The sequence below is a fragment of the Caretta caretta genome, chromosome 3 (assembly GCF_965140235.1).
Source record: "Caretta caretta isolate rCarCar2 chromosome 3, rCarCar1.hap1, whole genome shotgun sequence".
Lineage (NCBI taxonomy): Eukaryota > Metazoa > Chordata > Testudines > Cheloniidae > Caretta > Caretta caretta.
Window position 1 is genome coordinate 131,557,688 of NC_134208.1, and position 15,336 is coordinate 131,573,023.

The 15,336-nt window shown below is 43.7% G+C and overlaps 1 protein-coding gene across 1 annotated transcript in view; it reads right to left on the reverse strand.

The window, feature by feature from the left end:
* The window catches only part of GALNT2 (polypeptide N-acetylgalactosaminyltransferase 2), a 169,329-nt gene that overhangs the window by 132,244 nt on the left and 21,749 nt on the right, over positions 1–15,336 (reverse strand). The window lies entirely within an intron of this gene.

Genomic DNA, 15,336 nt, shown 5'->3' on the forward strand with positions numbered 1-15,336 from the left:
AGCGAGCAGATCGAGGGACGTGATCGTTCCCCTCTATTCGACAATGGTGAGGCCTCATCTGGAGTACTGTGTCCAGTTTTGGGCCCCACACTTCAAGAAGGATGTGGATAAATTGGAGAGAGTCCAGCGAAGGACAACAAAAATGATTAGGAGTCTGGAACACATGAGTTATGAGGAGAGGCTGAGGGAGCTGGGATTGTTTAGCCTGCAGAAGAGAAGAATGAGGGGGGATTTGATAGCTGCTTTCAACTACCTGAAAGGGGGTTCCAAAGAGGATGGCTCTAGACTGTTCTCAATGGTATCAGATGACAGAACGAGGAGTAATGGTCTCAAGCTGCAGTGGGGGAGGTTTAGATTGGATATTAGGAAAAACTTTTTCACTAAGAGGGTGGTGAAACACTGGAATGCATTACCTAGGGAGGTGGTAGAATCTCCTTCCTTAGAGGTTTTTAAGGTCAGGCTTGACAAAGCCCTGGCTGGGATGATTTAACTGGGAATTGGTCCTGCTTCGAGCAGGGGGTTGGACTAGATGACCTTCTGGGGTCCCTTCCAACCCTTATATTCTATGATTCTATGTATCCCAGAGTTCCTTGGAGCAACTTCCCGAGTCCCTTCTATGCTGACAATCTATTACGCTCTACTGCAACCAGAAGCCATACCTCCCTTTGCAAAAGGCAACAGTTCAGATCAGCGTTAGCATGCTTGCAGCCAAAGGGTTTTCAATGGAGACCGATCAGAAGAAGCCTTTTGCAAAGAGCTGCTTCCTGGTCACAAGAGCACAGCCAGATTTTGGCGCACTTTGCCTAGGCGTCCCAGCACACACAGTCCCAAGGAGGGCTGCGGGGGTGGGAAGTGTTGTCAGAGAGTAGAGCAGGGACGGGAAATGACAGAGCTCCCAGTTCAGCACAGCCAGGAGAGGGATGGTCCACAACTAGCCAGTCACTCCTCCCCATCCCTGCAGAGCAGCCACTGGGTCCCCGCTCCACTCTCAGTCCCCACCCCCCCGCCCTCCCTGGGCTGCATGCCTTGTCAGGGTGGTAAGTGGAAGACAGCCCCAAAACTTTTGCACAGCCTCCCGGGGATCTGCTATCCCTGCCTCCTGGGGATAGGGATAAGGGACCTCCAGGGGATGCACTTCACCACTTCGTAGCCGGCAACAGCCAGGCTCGGCTCTGTGTTTTTCCTCTGAAACCTACATTTTATCTCAAGCTTCAAAACAAACCGACAAAAATAGATTAAAAACCCAACCAACCAAAAAACACCTTAATTTTTAAAAAGGGATGTTGAATGAAGAATTGCAAAGTTTCATTTTAATAGTTTGACAGCCCTGGAGACTAATGTCCTAATTATCCTCTGAACAGGGGGCAAAGAAAGCACCAATGTGAGATTTCTAAAGATAGGTACAGCACTTGACCCAAGGTTTAAGAATCTGAAGTGCCTTCCAAAATCTGAGAGGGATGAGGTGTGGAGCATGCTTTCAGAAGTCTTAAAAGAGCAACACTCCAATGCGGAAACTACAGAACACAAACAACCAAAAAAGAAAAATGAACATGTGTCGGACCACACTGATTTGGATGGTTATTGAGCAGAACCCGTCATTAGTACGGACACATGTCCCCTGGAATGGTGGTTGAAGCATGAAGGGACATATGAGTATTTAGGGCATCTGGCATGTAAATATCTTGCGATGCTGGCTACAACATTGCCAAACAAATGCCTGTTCTCACTTTCAGGTGACATGGTAAACAAGAAGAGGGCAACATTATCTCCTGCAAATTGTAACCAAACTTGTTTGTCTGAGCGATTGGCTGAAGTAGGACTGAGTGGACTTGTAGGCTCTAAAGTTTTACATTGCATTCAAAAATATAGAAGTTATTTTTTTGTACATAATTCTAGATTTGTAAGTTCAACTTTCATGATAAAGAGACTGCACTACATTACTTGTATTAGGTGAATTGAAAAATACTATATATCTTTGGTTTATTACTGTGCAAATATTTGTAATAAAAATAAATAAAAAAGTGAGCACTGTACACTTTGTATTGTGTGTTGTAATTGAAATCATATTTGAAAATGTAGAAGACATCCAAAAATATTTAAATAATGGTATTCTATTATTACTTAATTGTGCGTTTAATTTTTTTTTTTAATCGCTTGACAGCCCTAGAAAAAGCCTTCTCAAACTACAGTCATTCTACTGAGACAGCTACCAAAGCAGCTAATTATGCAGTTTAGGTACTCATTTGCTTCTTATGGGCACCCGGGTCTCATCAAAAGCACAGTTAGGAAACAGGGTGGGCAGTGGAGTTTTACCACAGTGCAACACATTGGTAGGGCTAGAGCAAGGATCACCAAGCCATCGATCACCATCAACTGGTCGATCCTGGAGACTCTCCCAGTCGATCACGATCTCTGGCCATGACAGTGCAGTGGGGCTGCCTGCCGCAGCCCCAAGCCACTCCCAGAAGCAGCCAGCACGTCCCCGTGGCGCGGGTGGGGAGGGATCTCCACGCACTGCGCCTGCCTGCAAGCACGGTCCTTGCAGCTCCCATTGGCTGGGAACGGGAAGCTGTGGCCAATGGGAGCTGCGGGTGCAGTGCCTGCAGAGAGGGGAAGCATGCGGAGCCATGTGCCCCGCCCCAGGGGCTGCAGAGGTGCGTTGGCCCCTACCAGGAGCAGCTGGTGCACTACTAGCTGGCAGGGTGGAGGGGTGGCCCAGATCGTGGTGGGGAAGAGGTGTCGATGTGCCTGAGTGGGGCTGGGGCAGGCAGGGAGCCTGCCTTAGCCCTGCCAATCAGAAGCCGCCCAAGGTAAGTGCCCCCAGTAGGAACCTGCACCCGAGCCCTGAGCCCCCTCCTGGAGCCAGCACCCCATACCCCCTCCTGCACCCCAACCCCCTGCCCCATTCCCAGAGCCAGCACCCTGTACTCCCTCCTGCACCCCAACACTCTGCCCCAGCTCAGAGCCCTCTCTTGCACCCATACTCCCTCCCAGAGCCCACACCCTGGAACCCCCTCCTGCACCAAAACTCCCTCCCAGAGCTTGCACCCCTCACCCCCTCCTGCACTCCAAATGTCTGTCCCAGGCTCAGTCCAGAGCCCCCTCCCACACTGCAAACCCTTGGCCCCAGCCCAAAGCGCGTACCCCCCCCCACACACCCCAACCCCCTCCCCCAGCCCGGTGAGAGTGAGGGAGTGTTGGGGAGAGCGAGCGATGGAGGGGGTGGGATGGTGTGAGCAGTGCAGAGCCTCAGAGAAGGGGTGGGGTAGATCCTGGGGGGCCCTTAAATTCCAAAAGTGATCTTGGGCATAAAGATTGGAGACTACTGGGTTACAGTAATCACACACGGGGGCAGGGGCGGGCGTGCTAGGCACTCAGGGACAGGGTTACTTAGACTTGTGTCCGTGAACTGCAGTGTGGACACCAGAGCCTTAGGTTTGAGCACAAGTCAGAAAATCCTTAACCTAGGGTTAAAATGCAGTGCATATGCTCACTCCCAGGGTTCCTTGACATAAGTCTGCTGACTCAAGTCCCACTAACCCTAAGTTTACATTGCTATGTAGACATACCCTACCATACGATTTGCTCCACAATCCCAGTGTACAGTATCCACTCCCTGCACAATGCCAACTCTCCTCTCTTGCAGCACACCAACCATGCCCACTTATGCAATTCTCCTTCTCCATCCTCTTCCCAACCCATTTCATTTTTTCTTGTGCATTCTTTTAAATATTTGCATGCTTTATTTCTTTCTTCCCCTCTCCTGAAAATTTCCTCCTATTCCATGTCTGCATTAGGAGCTGCAGAAGCTGGGAAGAGCAGCTGGAGCTGGCATAACTGTCCAAACCCGCCTATTATCTTACCTACTCTTGATTTCTACAAGAATTATGACACAACAGGAAGCAACTAAGGATAGAATGCCTACATAGGATTAGGGAGGGCAAGCAATGCCTTTACACACACCTTAGCTCAACTACTTCTATGTGATGCAACAACAGCTCCAGGGAGAAAGTGCTTCCCTAACCAGTGCTGCTTTGCTTCCAGCCCATGCACCGCCCCAACTATTTATACACCCGAGATAAGGGAAGGGGCAAGGGCAAAGCTGCACTGTCAAGGCTTGCTCACAGAATTCTTTTTCAGACAGCGAGTGCCAGTGGTTACCACAGCATGCACTGCACTCTAATGCAGAGAGTGTAACAAGGGCGAGGAAAACCACGCAAGCTGCTTCACCATATTTTCACATCCATACCCAGCTAAAGACTTGGAAATGATTGCTGGTATCTGAGGGCTTCAACAAAGGCTCACTGAACTTCTGTGCTAGTTACTTCATTTACCCTCTCTATTTTTTTCAAATCAGTTACTTTTGAGACAACAATCCTATTCTCTACACCAAAAATGTGGAAGTGAAGAAATCTTTTGTTTAATGTAGTAAGCGGGCTACTTCTATGATCCAATTAACACCCAGTTTCCCACCACTGTTTTGCTGAGTACTTGAAAACTTTTCCTGTATTAGCCAAATAACTGCTCTCCATAAAAAGTGAAGCTGACCATAGATCCAAAGTCTAACATGGTTATTGTGGCACAATTAGTGTCCTTGATTCAGAGTTCCTATATACAAGTTCAAATCTTAAGCAGCTGAATAGGTTTTGAATTTATAGTAACTGTGCTGTAATCCCTATTGGATTGTTCATATTAACTATTCTCCCCCCTCACCACCCAACTAAACCTTAAAAAGTATTTTGTTCCAAAATAGATTATTCACTACTTTTGGAAAAAGTTCAACTGAATTTTACTAGAGTCCTACCCAAAAACACTTTAACCCAAGTTTCAGCCCAAATTTTTGATTGAGGGTATAAAAACCCTCAAGACAGAAATTTATGATATGAGCAGAGATTACAAGTCAGGTACAAGTATCCATGCCTTTCAACTTACTGAATACAGTTGGAGGAATCAGTTAAGTGTGCTTGTTTCACCTAAGTGGCAATCAACCCAGAATTTCTCACCTACCCAATCTTCCTACCAGAGTGCCGTCACTTCTCTTTCATAGGAGCCGCCTTTAAATTTAAGCATCATTTGAGCTTTCACCACAGTTTGCAATTACCAGTACCACTTTACAGATCATAGAATATCAGGGTTGGAAGGGACCTCAGGAGGTCATCTAGTCCAACCCTTTCCTAATGCTGTTTACTAGAGTATTTGGAACTGAATGAGAAGGAGCTATTGATTTTTCAATATATTAGAGAAGGTAAAATGAACAGCAAATTGTCACATAGTTAGGAAAGGAAAATCATAAGTAACTGGTGGAAATGAGATATGAAATTATGTGAACTTTTTGGCAACAAAAAGACCTGTAAAAGTTACAAAGTTTTATCATATGTGTGTGTGTCAGTCACATTAAGGGGTGTTTTTGTTTGTTTGTTTTTAGTCTGAGGGAATGTTTACCTACAAACCTAAGTAGGACAATTTACAGCCCACACAGTAATTACTGAGATGGTGCATGTCTACACTACCCTCGTTGGTCAGTTGTGCACACCACCATCAGCGTTTCCACCAACTAAACAGGGGCAGCATGGAGAGCTGAGAGCTCTGCTGGCAGCTTCCTGCCAAGAGCCTGGCTGCCCCCCAAGCTGAGGGTGGACTGCCCTCCGCCCACATTCCCTACCAGGAGTGGGAAGCCATTGGGGCTTCTCAATCCACCCCCAACTCCCTGAAGGAAGCTTGGCAGCATTGTCAGTTTCACGACTCTGAAACTGACACAGCTGCCTGGCTCCCCACTGGGAACGGGTGGGAAGCCACCCTGGCTTCTTGCCCAGTCTCCCAGATGGGAGCAGGGTCTGAAGCTGCCCAGCTCTCCAGGTGAACAGGGGCTTTCTTGTCAATTTCACAACTCCTGCCGTGAAGTTGACAAGACAGAGGACATAAGGGACCCAGTGTCTACACAGACACTGCGTCACCCTAATTACACAGACATAAGACTTACACCTCTTGTGGGAGGTGGAGTTATTACATCAGTATAGTAGGGTATTTACATTGGTGGGAGGAAGGTTGTAGTATAGACACGCATATAATTAGGTAGATATAAGCTGCCTTATGTGGACCTAACTGTAGTGTAGACCAGCTCTAAGTCTTTCCTAAAAAATTTTGTGGGTTTGGCTTTTTTGTTCGTTTGTTTTACGCACTATCAGGCTTACTTAGTTTGTTCTATCATTTGCCTTTTCAGTGGCAAGGCAAAACAGGATTTTAACATGAAAAATATAAAGCCTTTATAAGTCCAAAGATTTGCCAGATTGTTCACTGCTATTCTTGTGAAGTCACATAGTAAAACTCAAGAAAATTCATTATGGAAATGTAGAGTAAATAGGACTAACAGAACAAGCCAAATAAATCTGTGTGGCTCAAAGTTTGCTACTGTCCCTCATCCTAAAGAAGAGGAAAAAAAAATCTAGACCTCCAGAAAGAAAGTCATTCTAATTTTAAAGGTGCTGAAGTATCTTCAGTGTTAAATGGGGATAAAGATTTAGTTATGGGATCTGAGACTACACACACACATAAAACCAAAAAGCATTGTTCTGTTTTGCTGGAAAGGATGTTGTAAATGTGCAACCTCTCACTTCTACACCACAGCCCTTCTTTTAACACTGCAGTATCTCTATTTCCTCAGCAAGTGATATTAGGAAAAGAATTTGCAATGTGTCACCAAGAATTCCCTTAGAATGCAATAATGCCTTACTCTCAACTTTTTCCTTCCTCCTCTGCAATATCCTCCTGAAGACATATGTCCAAAGCCATTAGGAAAGGAAAGCAATTCACTCAACCTGAAACAGGAGAAAGGAAGGGAGAGGGGAGGCGGGGGGCTGGCTAGGATAAAAGTCAAACAAGACTTGCCTTCAGAATATTTGATTTCTTCATGAACAGGTGTTGTCTCCCACCCCCAATTCAAAATGCCATAAAATCAAACAAGGGTTTTTTCAGAGGACAGTAGAGAGCAATCCTTGGATATGGAGTTTAAGGAAATTGCTTCCTATTTTATAAAAGTAAAATTTTCTCACAGTAGTTAGGAAAGAGTCCTGTATTTGCTTCAAGCACATTCTTTGAAATGTTTCAGAGTGGTAGCTGTATTAGTCTGTATCAGCAGAAAGAACGAGTACTTGTGGCACCTTAGAGACTAAAATTTATTTGAGCATAAGCTTTCGTGGGCTAAAGCTCACTTTTTAGCCCACGAAAGCTTATGCTCAAATAAATTTGTTAGTCTCTAAGATGCCACAAGTACTCCTTGTTATTTGAAATGGTATCAGCCCTGGATTTAAGACTACAAAAACATTAGTTTGACAGTTTAAACACAACACAAGTATGTGAAGAAAAACAAAGCCATGAGGTTAACTTAGGGTAGGCCTTGTCTACACGCGGCAGCGCTTTAACGTCGGCTGTGTAGACATGCCCATAAAAACCGCATTTGCCCAATATAAGCATCTCCTGGGAAATAAAATCCTAGAGAAGAAACAGGAGAGTAAAATTCTTCCCTCCCTCCCCCAAATCCCACAGTAGAAAACTGTTTTTGAAGCATTTTTTCCAGGGCAGTTGTCGTGGGAGCCTGTGGCTATTTGACATTTAATATGACACTGCACAAAAACTCTAAGACTAGAAACATTTCACTCTATCTAAGGTTATCAAGTACACATTCAGGAAGCAGTCAATTACAGAACTAAAGTCAGTAATTACTGTAAGCTAGACTTATTACCCTTAACAACCGAAGCATTTATTTCGACAACAGTAGTAATTAACAGTAGTAATCCTCTCTGTGCAGTAATTCCAGCGTAGTTTGGGACAAGCTTATCTATTTAAAAGGGACAGTGCCCGAAAATTCTGTGCCCCCTATTATGCACCACCGATCACTACTATAACTGAAAGAACAGAAGCACCTTATGACTAACAGAGGTATTGGAGCATAAGCTTTCGTGGGTGAATACCCATGCATCTGAAGAAGTGGGTATTCACCCACGAAAGCTTATGCTCCAATATGACTGTTAGTCTATAAGGTGCCACAGGACTCTTTGCCGCTTTTACAGATCCAGGCTAACACAGCTACCCCTCTGATACTTAAAAGAACAGAGAAGCTTTTCAGTTTACTTTATGCATTTGATATCATTCTAATACATTAATCATTTTCACTATTAACCTGAGCAGCCAGTTAGCACGGGAGAAACTAAAAGAAAAGTCCCCTATAGTCAAACAGGGAGCAAAAGGGGGGCGGGGGGAATTGTAAGGGAATAGCATTTAAGGGTGATGAGAAAAAGAAAGATGCTTTCAATTAGCCAATCACAAGTGTTTCAGAGGATAGCATCTCTCCAAAAATAGAAGTAACAAGACAGCTTACATTCAGGCAGATGCTCCCCCAGCCAATTAAGCATGGTGCAATGTTAAACTTGCTCCATCTCTAGAAGGACAAAGGGTACAGTGTAAGGCTTTTTAATATAAAGATATTTTGCTCTTGGTGTGGGCATCAGCAGGAATTTTCCAGGGCTAATTCTTCATTGCCTCTTCGCCACACAAATTATACTCTTAATATCAAACAGCAGGCAAATACTTCTTGACTTAAAACATTATAAGACCATGGAACATTGGGAAAGTTTTTGCTATTGTTTTCCCTTCAAAGTCAAGCTGGAAAAAAATACATAGGAATCAGTTACCTGAACAATGAATTGACATCTTTCTCCTCCCTCCCCCAGTCCTCTCATGATACATTATTGATTACGAACATTAAGTAAGAATAACTAGCTTGATCATTATGTAAAGGCCTAAATCCTCTGTTTTATTTCCACCATCCCCTCCAAAAACTTGGCAAGATAAGTGCTCACTTTCAACAATGTGTTGGATACCATTTGAGAAGTTCAATTAGGTTCAGTCTACTGTAGTGGAACAGGGAGAAATACATCTATGAGCTGAAAGACCACCACAGATTTTAAAAAGTGGCCTGACTGTAGAGATGCTTTTACTACTTTTGCTGATCTTCAGCTATTCAAATTGGCCACATGCTGTAATATATTTGCTGTATTTTCTGATGATCAAAATGCATAAACAAGACCAACAAAAAAAGGATGTTTTTTAAAAACAATATTTTGGTCCACCTTTTGGCCCTGAACCTGCAATGCAATTTGCTAGCTAGAACTCCTGCAGCTTGCAGAGTCCACTTTGGGCCTTTGTCCTGCAATGCAGTCTGCCCAGCATCTTCCTAAGAGGGCTAGAAGGCAAAAAAGGCAGTAGTGCACACAAAGATAGCAATGGTCCAAATGAATTAATTCCTGTAAGGCTTGAGTCTTTAAAGATGGCCTAGAGGTGAAAATAGAGAGCTCTTTGAAGAATCAAGAGCATGATCTACAGGAGACTTATTCAGAGATCAACTATTTCTGTATACAGAGTGTCTGTGCTAGCTATGCCATCTTAAAACTACATTGGAAAATGAAAAAAGCATTTTACAAGATTACAAGAATTCTACTAACACTCGAGTATTTAAAACTCAGACTCAAAGGCCAGAAGCATCTGACACAGGCCACTGTCACAAGACAGGGTAGGGATCTAGACAGACCACTGACTGAGTACAGTTATTCTTATGTTCTCACTGCTTATTTTTTAGCGATTAAACCTTCTGTTCTCCACTTGGGTCATCTCGACCCTGAGTGTCACACAGAGTTTGATGCAGGAGTTTTGGCCACAGGCCATGATGTAAGCTTCACCTCTGCCCCCTCTTTTCTGGGCAGCACATCTCTCCAGTCCCTCAATATATTTTAACTCCATATAATACTCCTGAAAACTATGCTCTCCAGCATAGCAATGTGACGAAAAATTCCTTTTCTTCTCCTCAGCCATACTAATGGTGAGTGGTCTGTTAACACCCTGACCCACCCTATTGAACAGGTAGGAGCTAAATTGTTTTACAGTACACACGATAGTACACTCGTTTTCTATTACAGAATAATTCTGTTTAGTGAGAGAAGTTTTTTTGCTGAGAAATGCAATGGGGTGTTTTCTGTTATATTGAAACCTGGCGGGATGGGGGAAGCTATTTCAAATGACCACCCTAAACCCATATATTAAGGGGCACTTTTCCCCATTCTTGACATCTATACTTCCCCCAGTGGTTACTTCACACCAGGGCTTTTCCTATACCTTACCAGGGTAGTATGAATTGTCAGCACTTTCAACACCAAGAGTCTCCCTCATTCCAGGGGAGCTCTGACACACAGCACCTTATGGCAGTGCCCAGTACGGATCCCCCTCTTACACTGGGGGGGGGGGAGAGAAAGAGGAGCGGGACCCTTTAGGGACCCAATAGGATCCCCACTCCCAGCAGAGCCCTGGCTCACATTTCCTAGCTGTACTAGAGTCTCACTGCTCCTAGCAGATTTGGGGCCCTGCTTTCATAACAGACCTTACTCAATATATTTTAACAGTACAACAACACTGTATACAACTGGCTAATTTAATAGCTTTTCTTTTGGAGTTTCAAATCTTCTGTTCTCCCCTGGGGGTGTCTGGACCCTGATTATCACAGAAACTCCTTGGGAGTTACAGCCAACAAACTGTCTTCAAAAGTTATGAATCTGCTCCCCTAAGCTTACTGGAAGGGACACATTCCTGCCCAGGCAGTGAGTTAGGAGCACACATTACTGTTTTTAATTATGTTCTAGTTCACTTGCACATTATTTTTTCTTAAGGTGGCAACCTCACCCCAAGGCACACTGATCCGCAGACAATTTTTTGTGCATTCAAACAGGTACAGAGTGGGTGACTATTAGAAGTGAAAAGAAAAGGAGTACTTGTGGTACCTTAGAGACTAACCAATTTATTTGAGCATGAGCTTTCGTGAGCTACAGCTCACTTCATCGGATGCATACCGTGGAAACTGCAGTAGACATTATATATACACACAGAGACCATGAAACAATACCCCCTCCCACCCCACTGTCCTGCTGGTAATAGCTTATCTAAAGTGATCATCAAGTTGGGCCATTTCCAGCACAAATCCAGGTTTTCTCACCCTCCGCCCCCCCCCACACAAACTCACTCTCCTGCTGGTAATAGCCCATCCAAAGTGACCACTCTATTACCAACAGGAGAGTGAGTTTGTGTGTGTGTGTGTGGGGGGGGGGGGGAGGGTGAGAAAACCTGGATTTGTGCTGGAAATGGCCCAACTTGATGATCACTTTAGATAAGCTATTACCAGCAGGACAGTGGGGTGGGAGGGAGTATTGTTTCATGGTCTCTGTGTGTATATAATGTCTACTGCAGTTTCCACGGTATGCATCCGATGAAGTGAGCTGTAGCTCACGAAAGCTCATGCTCAAATAAATTGGTTAGTCTCTAAGGTGCCACAAGTACTCCTTTTCTTTTTGCAAAGACAGACTAACACGGCTGTTACTCTGAAACCTATTAGAAGTGAATATAACACTGCATTTAACATCAGAGATACCAATGAATGGCCTTGCAAACCCTTCATGTGTACCATTCTACACAAATCCTGAAGACAGACTGCATTTGGAAAACTGGAACCCTAATACATCCAATTAAAAATCTTAAGCATGTGAGCGACATCCTTTCCACCACTGTGGAGTGCAAAGCAGCTTTTCTTTGAAGATTTAATGCTGGTTTCTACAGGCCCCACTCAACATGCTATACTGTCTGCACTTATTCTAACTGAAAACAAGTTTCTAAAACAGAAGACTCAAAAGGAAAAACCTTTGGCGCCTCTAACGTGTGTGTATAGATTATTTTACAATACTTCCAAATTAAATCCAGGATATGGGGTGGGGTGAGGGAGGGCAGGGACTACTTTGATCAGTTTTCTAGGAATGCACATCACAAGCAGCATTAAGGAAGTCTGAAGCAGAAGAATGGCTATTATGTGGTATTTCTGTTTTAAGTCACATGCAGCTCAGACTACTCTCCATATGTATTCCGCATACTGGTCAGCGCACAACATATACTGATAAGTGACTTTGAAGCTCATATTTACTAGCCTACATCCTCCTGCTAATGAAAGGAGATTCAGAAAGCAAGTATATTTTGCATTTAGCTACTTTTCAACGTTATTTGAAACGGAGGTCAGAGTATCTGGTTGAATTATGAATTCCAGGATTTTTAAGACTAGTAAAGATTGAGTGTTTTGAGTGGGTATATGGAGGGACACAGCTGTTTTTATCTCAACATACGTATTAGGCTTTTACTCAGATTTTTACACTTTGTATTTCAGATTGTAAAAAATATTCTTAACTTGTGCACAAACATAGAAGTTTTTGGATGAAAAGTTAAAACTAATTCTGAGGTTGGCCTAATGGTTGAGCAGCAGTGATCTCCTACTATGGAAGAAATCTGAGATCCAGCCTGACAAAGTGCCTGGCCATGGGAAGAAAGGGGCTGCAGGAGGTGGCAATGGGCTGGATGAGTGAGAGCAAGAGGGTTAAGGGGAGCTGAACAGGGGCTTGGGGACAAGACAGGGGTACACATGGGACATGAATCTCTGAAGGGGAGCATGGCAAAAAAAAGTTTGAGAACCTTTGACCTAGAACATCAGGTCATGGTCTGCCGCCTTGTGTTTAAAACAGACAGCACTAATATCCAACGGCTGTCCTAAAGCTTATGTGGGAGAACAAATGGTACTGTGAGATACGAGATCAGCTATATTCTGCTGGTCTTAAGGGAACCAAGATATGAGGATTTAAAAATTTTTAGAGCATGTAGATTATTCTGAATGGCACAATCTTACAAACCTTGTTAGCTGATTAAAATTAACTGTTATTTACCAGACAAAATACTTTATCTACAATTTCACACAATACAATTTGTTAAGCAAAGTCAGGCATGCTTTTATCAAACAATGAAAACACTCCGGGGAAAACACAGGTGCTAGCTATTTCTAGTTGATTTACACCATATTCATTTCAATCTTTTACTCAGCTATAAGGCAAGAGACAGCGTTTGCTAATTTACTCAGTATAACACCTCTCTTCCCCTCTGGACATTCAATTAACACTCACATACAGAACTATTTCATTATTTGGAAGGTACCTGTGGAACGTGCCTTATAATTAAATCCTAGAAGGGAGAAAATTGTATTGGGGAGGCAGGGAGTGGAAAGGGGGAAGCAAACAGAGAAGGAATAAAGGCAGAAGTTTAGAGAAAGCATTCTAAAACCAGTCGTCTGGCAAAGGAATTTTTTGATCAGTTGGGCACCAATATTTCTCAGGCTACTTCAGGCTCCTGAAAATTTGCCTACATATGATCAGAATCCAATTAATCTTGTGTGCCTATCAATAGTTTAGTGCTCTAAGAAGCAAAGCTAACTGGAATAGGACTCGGCAAGAAGCACTTCTCTTTTTTAAATAGTGTTAAAAAAAGCAAGACGGCTAAGCTGAACAGAACAAGAGAAGCTCTCTTGTCAAGTAGCATAAAAACAAAAATATAACAAACCTCTCAATAGGTAACTCAAATATATTGTAAAATAAGAGTACAACTATAGGCAGAAGTCATCACTCTAAAATAGTGACTAGTTCAAAATGTGTAGTCCTATCAAATCTTTTGCTTTGGGAAGGTAACACCACAAACTTATCAAGCTCACCTTCCAACTTTCCCATGGCTGTAAGCCTCCTCCCAAAATAACTTCTGACCGATGCTGTGACATCAAGACAACATACATCTGCCACAGCCATGTCTTGTGCCACAGCCACTCATTTGCATTATTGGTAGCATGAAAGATTGGAAACAAGGTTTACCCTAATTCAGTTATAATTATGAAATAACTCTGGGTATTAATAATGGGAACTTGTTATTCTAGATCTCCAACTAGAATCCAATCCAGTGTATAGCAACCAAAAGTCATTATCAACTGATGGCTGTTTGCAGATTCATGAAGTAATCTAATTACAGTTCCTATACAAGTTTCATAGAGATAGTTAAACAGTTTTTTTAATTGATTATGGGCAGAAACGCCAAGAGTTAAAGTTGTCCATCACTTCTCATTACAACATCTTGTTTTCAGCAACTTATAACTCTGTCAAATTAAGTGTTCAGGATGAAATTTTGCATAGTAGTTCTCCCCTCAGGCTCCTCCCCTCCCCCAAGTTTCAGCCATTTCTGAGAACTTTAGTGAAAAAGACATTGTTTTGCCAATGTTAGAAGTTCTGTTACACTCATTTCTTTTTGCCGATACAGACTAACACAGCTGCTACTCTGAAACCAACCATTTCTTTGTGAGACGATCACCTCCATGCTTTGGAGCAAGGGCTTGACGTTTAGCCCCAGGAATAGAGGTATCTTTTGCTTTTCCCCATGAAAATTCACCTAGATTGGGCTGAATTAAAAGACTGGAAAATCACCAGAGGTTTGGCAGAAGCTGGTACCAAACCGTGTCAAAAGACTCCACCTGCACTGTGCATGCTCCAGTCCAGGGCTGCAGGAGCTCAGCAGGACTTTTCCATCAACTGCTTTTCCCCAGCAGCCAGGGGACCACTACAGTGTTAGGCACCAAAAGAGAACAGTGAGGTTATGCATACACTACAGCTTAAAATCGGTGTAAATTATGTTGCTCAGGGGAGTGAATAAATCCCCTCCCCCATGAGCAACCTAAGTTACACTGAGCTAAGCGCCGGTGTGAACTGTGGGAGAGGTTCTCTGCTGACATAGCTACCACCAATCAAGGGGGCTGGAGTAACGAAGTCGACAGTAGAGCTCTCTCTCCTGCTGACTTAGAGCATCTTCACTGGCAGCACTTTAGCGGCACAGCTGTATCGGTGTAGCTGCTGCTGTAAGTCCGCAGTGTAGCCACAGTCAAAGACTCCTGTACTCTGGCACAGCGGAGGACAACCACCACCCAGCCTGACTCAAATTCAGAAGAATAAGTTGCGGGGTTGGGAGTGATAGAGGAGGGCAAGAGGTAGGATAATGGGAAGCAGGTGCAAAACGAGAGCTGATGTATCAGGATCTTCTGTCCTTTCCTTTAGGCCCCACCCCAAAAGCCTCCATTCCCCCTTTACACACACAGCGCCTGACTTCCTTCAAATCTCACTAGTTTCTCCAAGTTCTCTAGTCACCCCAGGTCCCACAACCAAGCATCTGCAAAGTGAACTGGAAAGTCTCCTGTCTCCCTTTATACTACCCCAGGGCACCATGAAGGGTAAATAAATTATTACTTATCACTGGCAAGAAATGGGACACAAAGCTGCATAAAACTTGACAACTATGCTTTGGCCTAGGGGAAGGCACGCTTGGCTGGGAGCCAAGAGCAGACCACAAATTCTAAATTCAGCTCTTCCACTGACTGGTGTTAATAGCTCTGTGCACTTC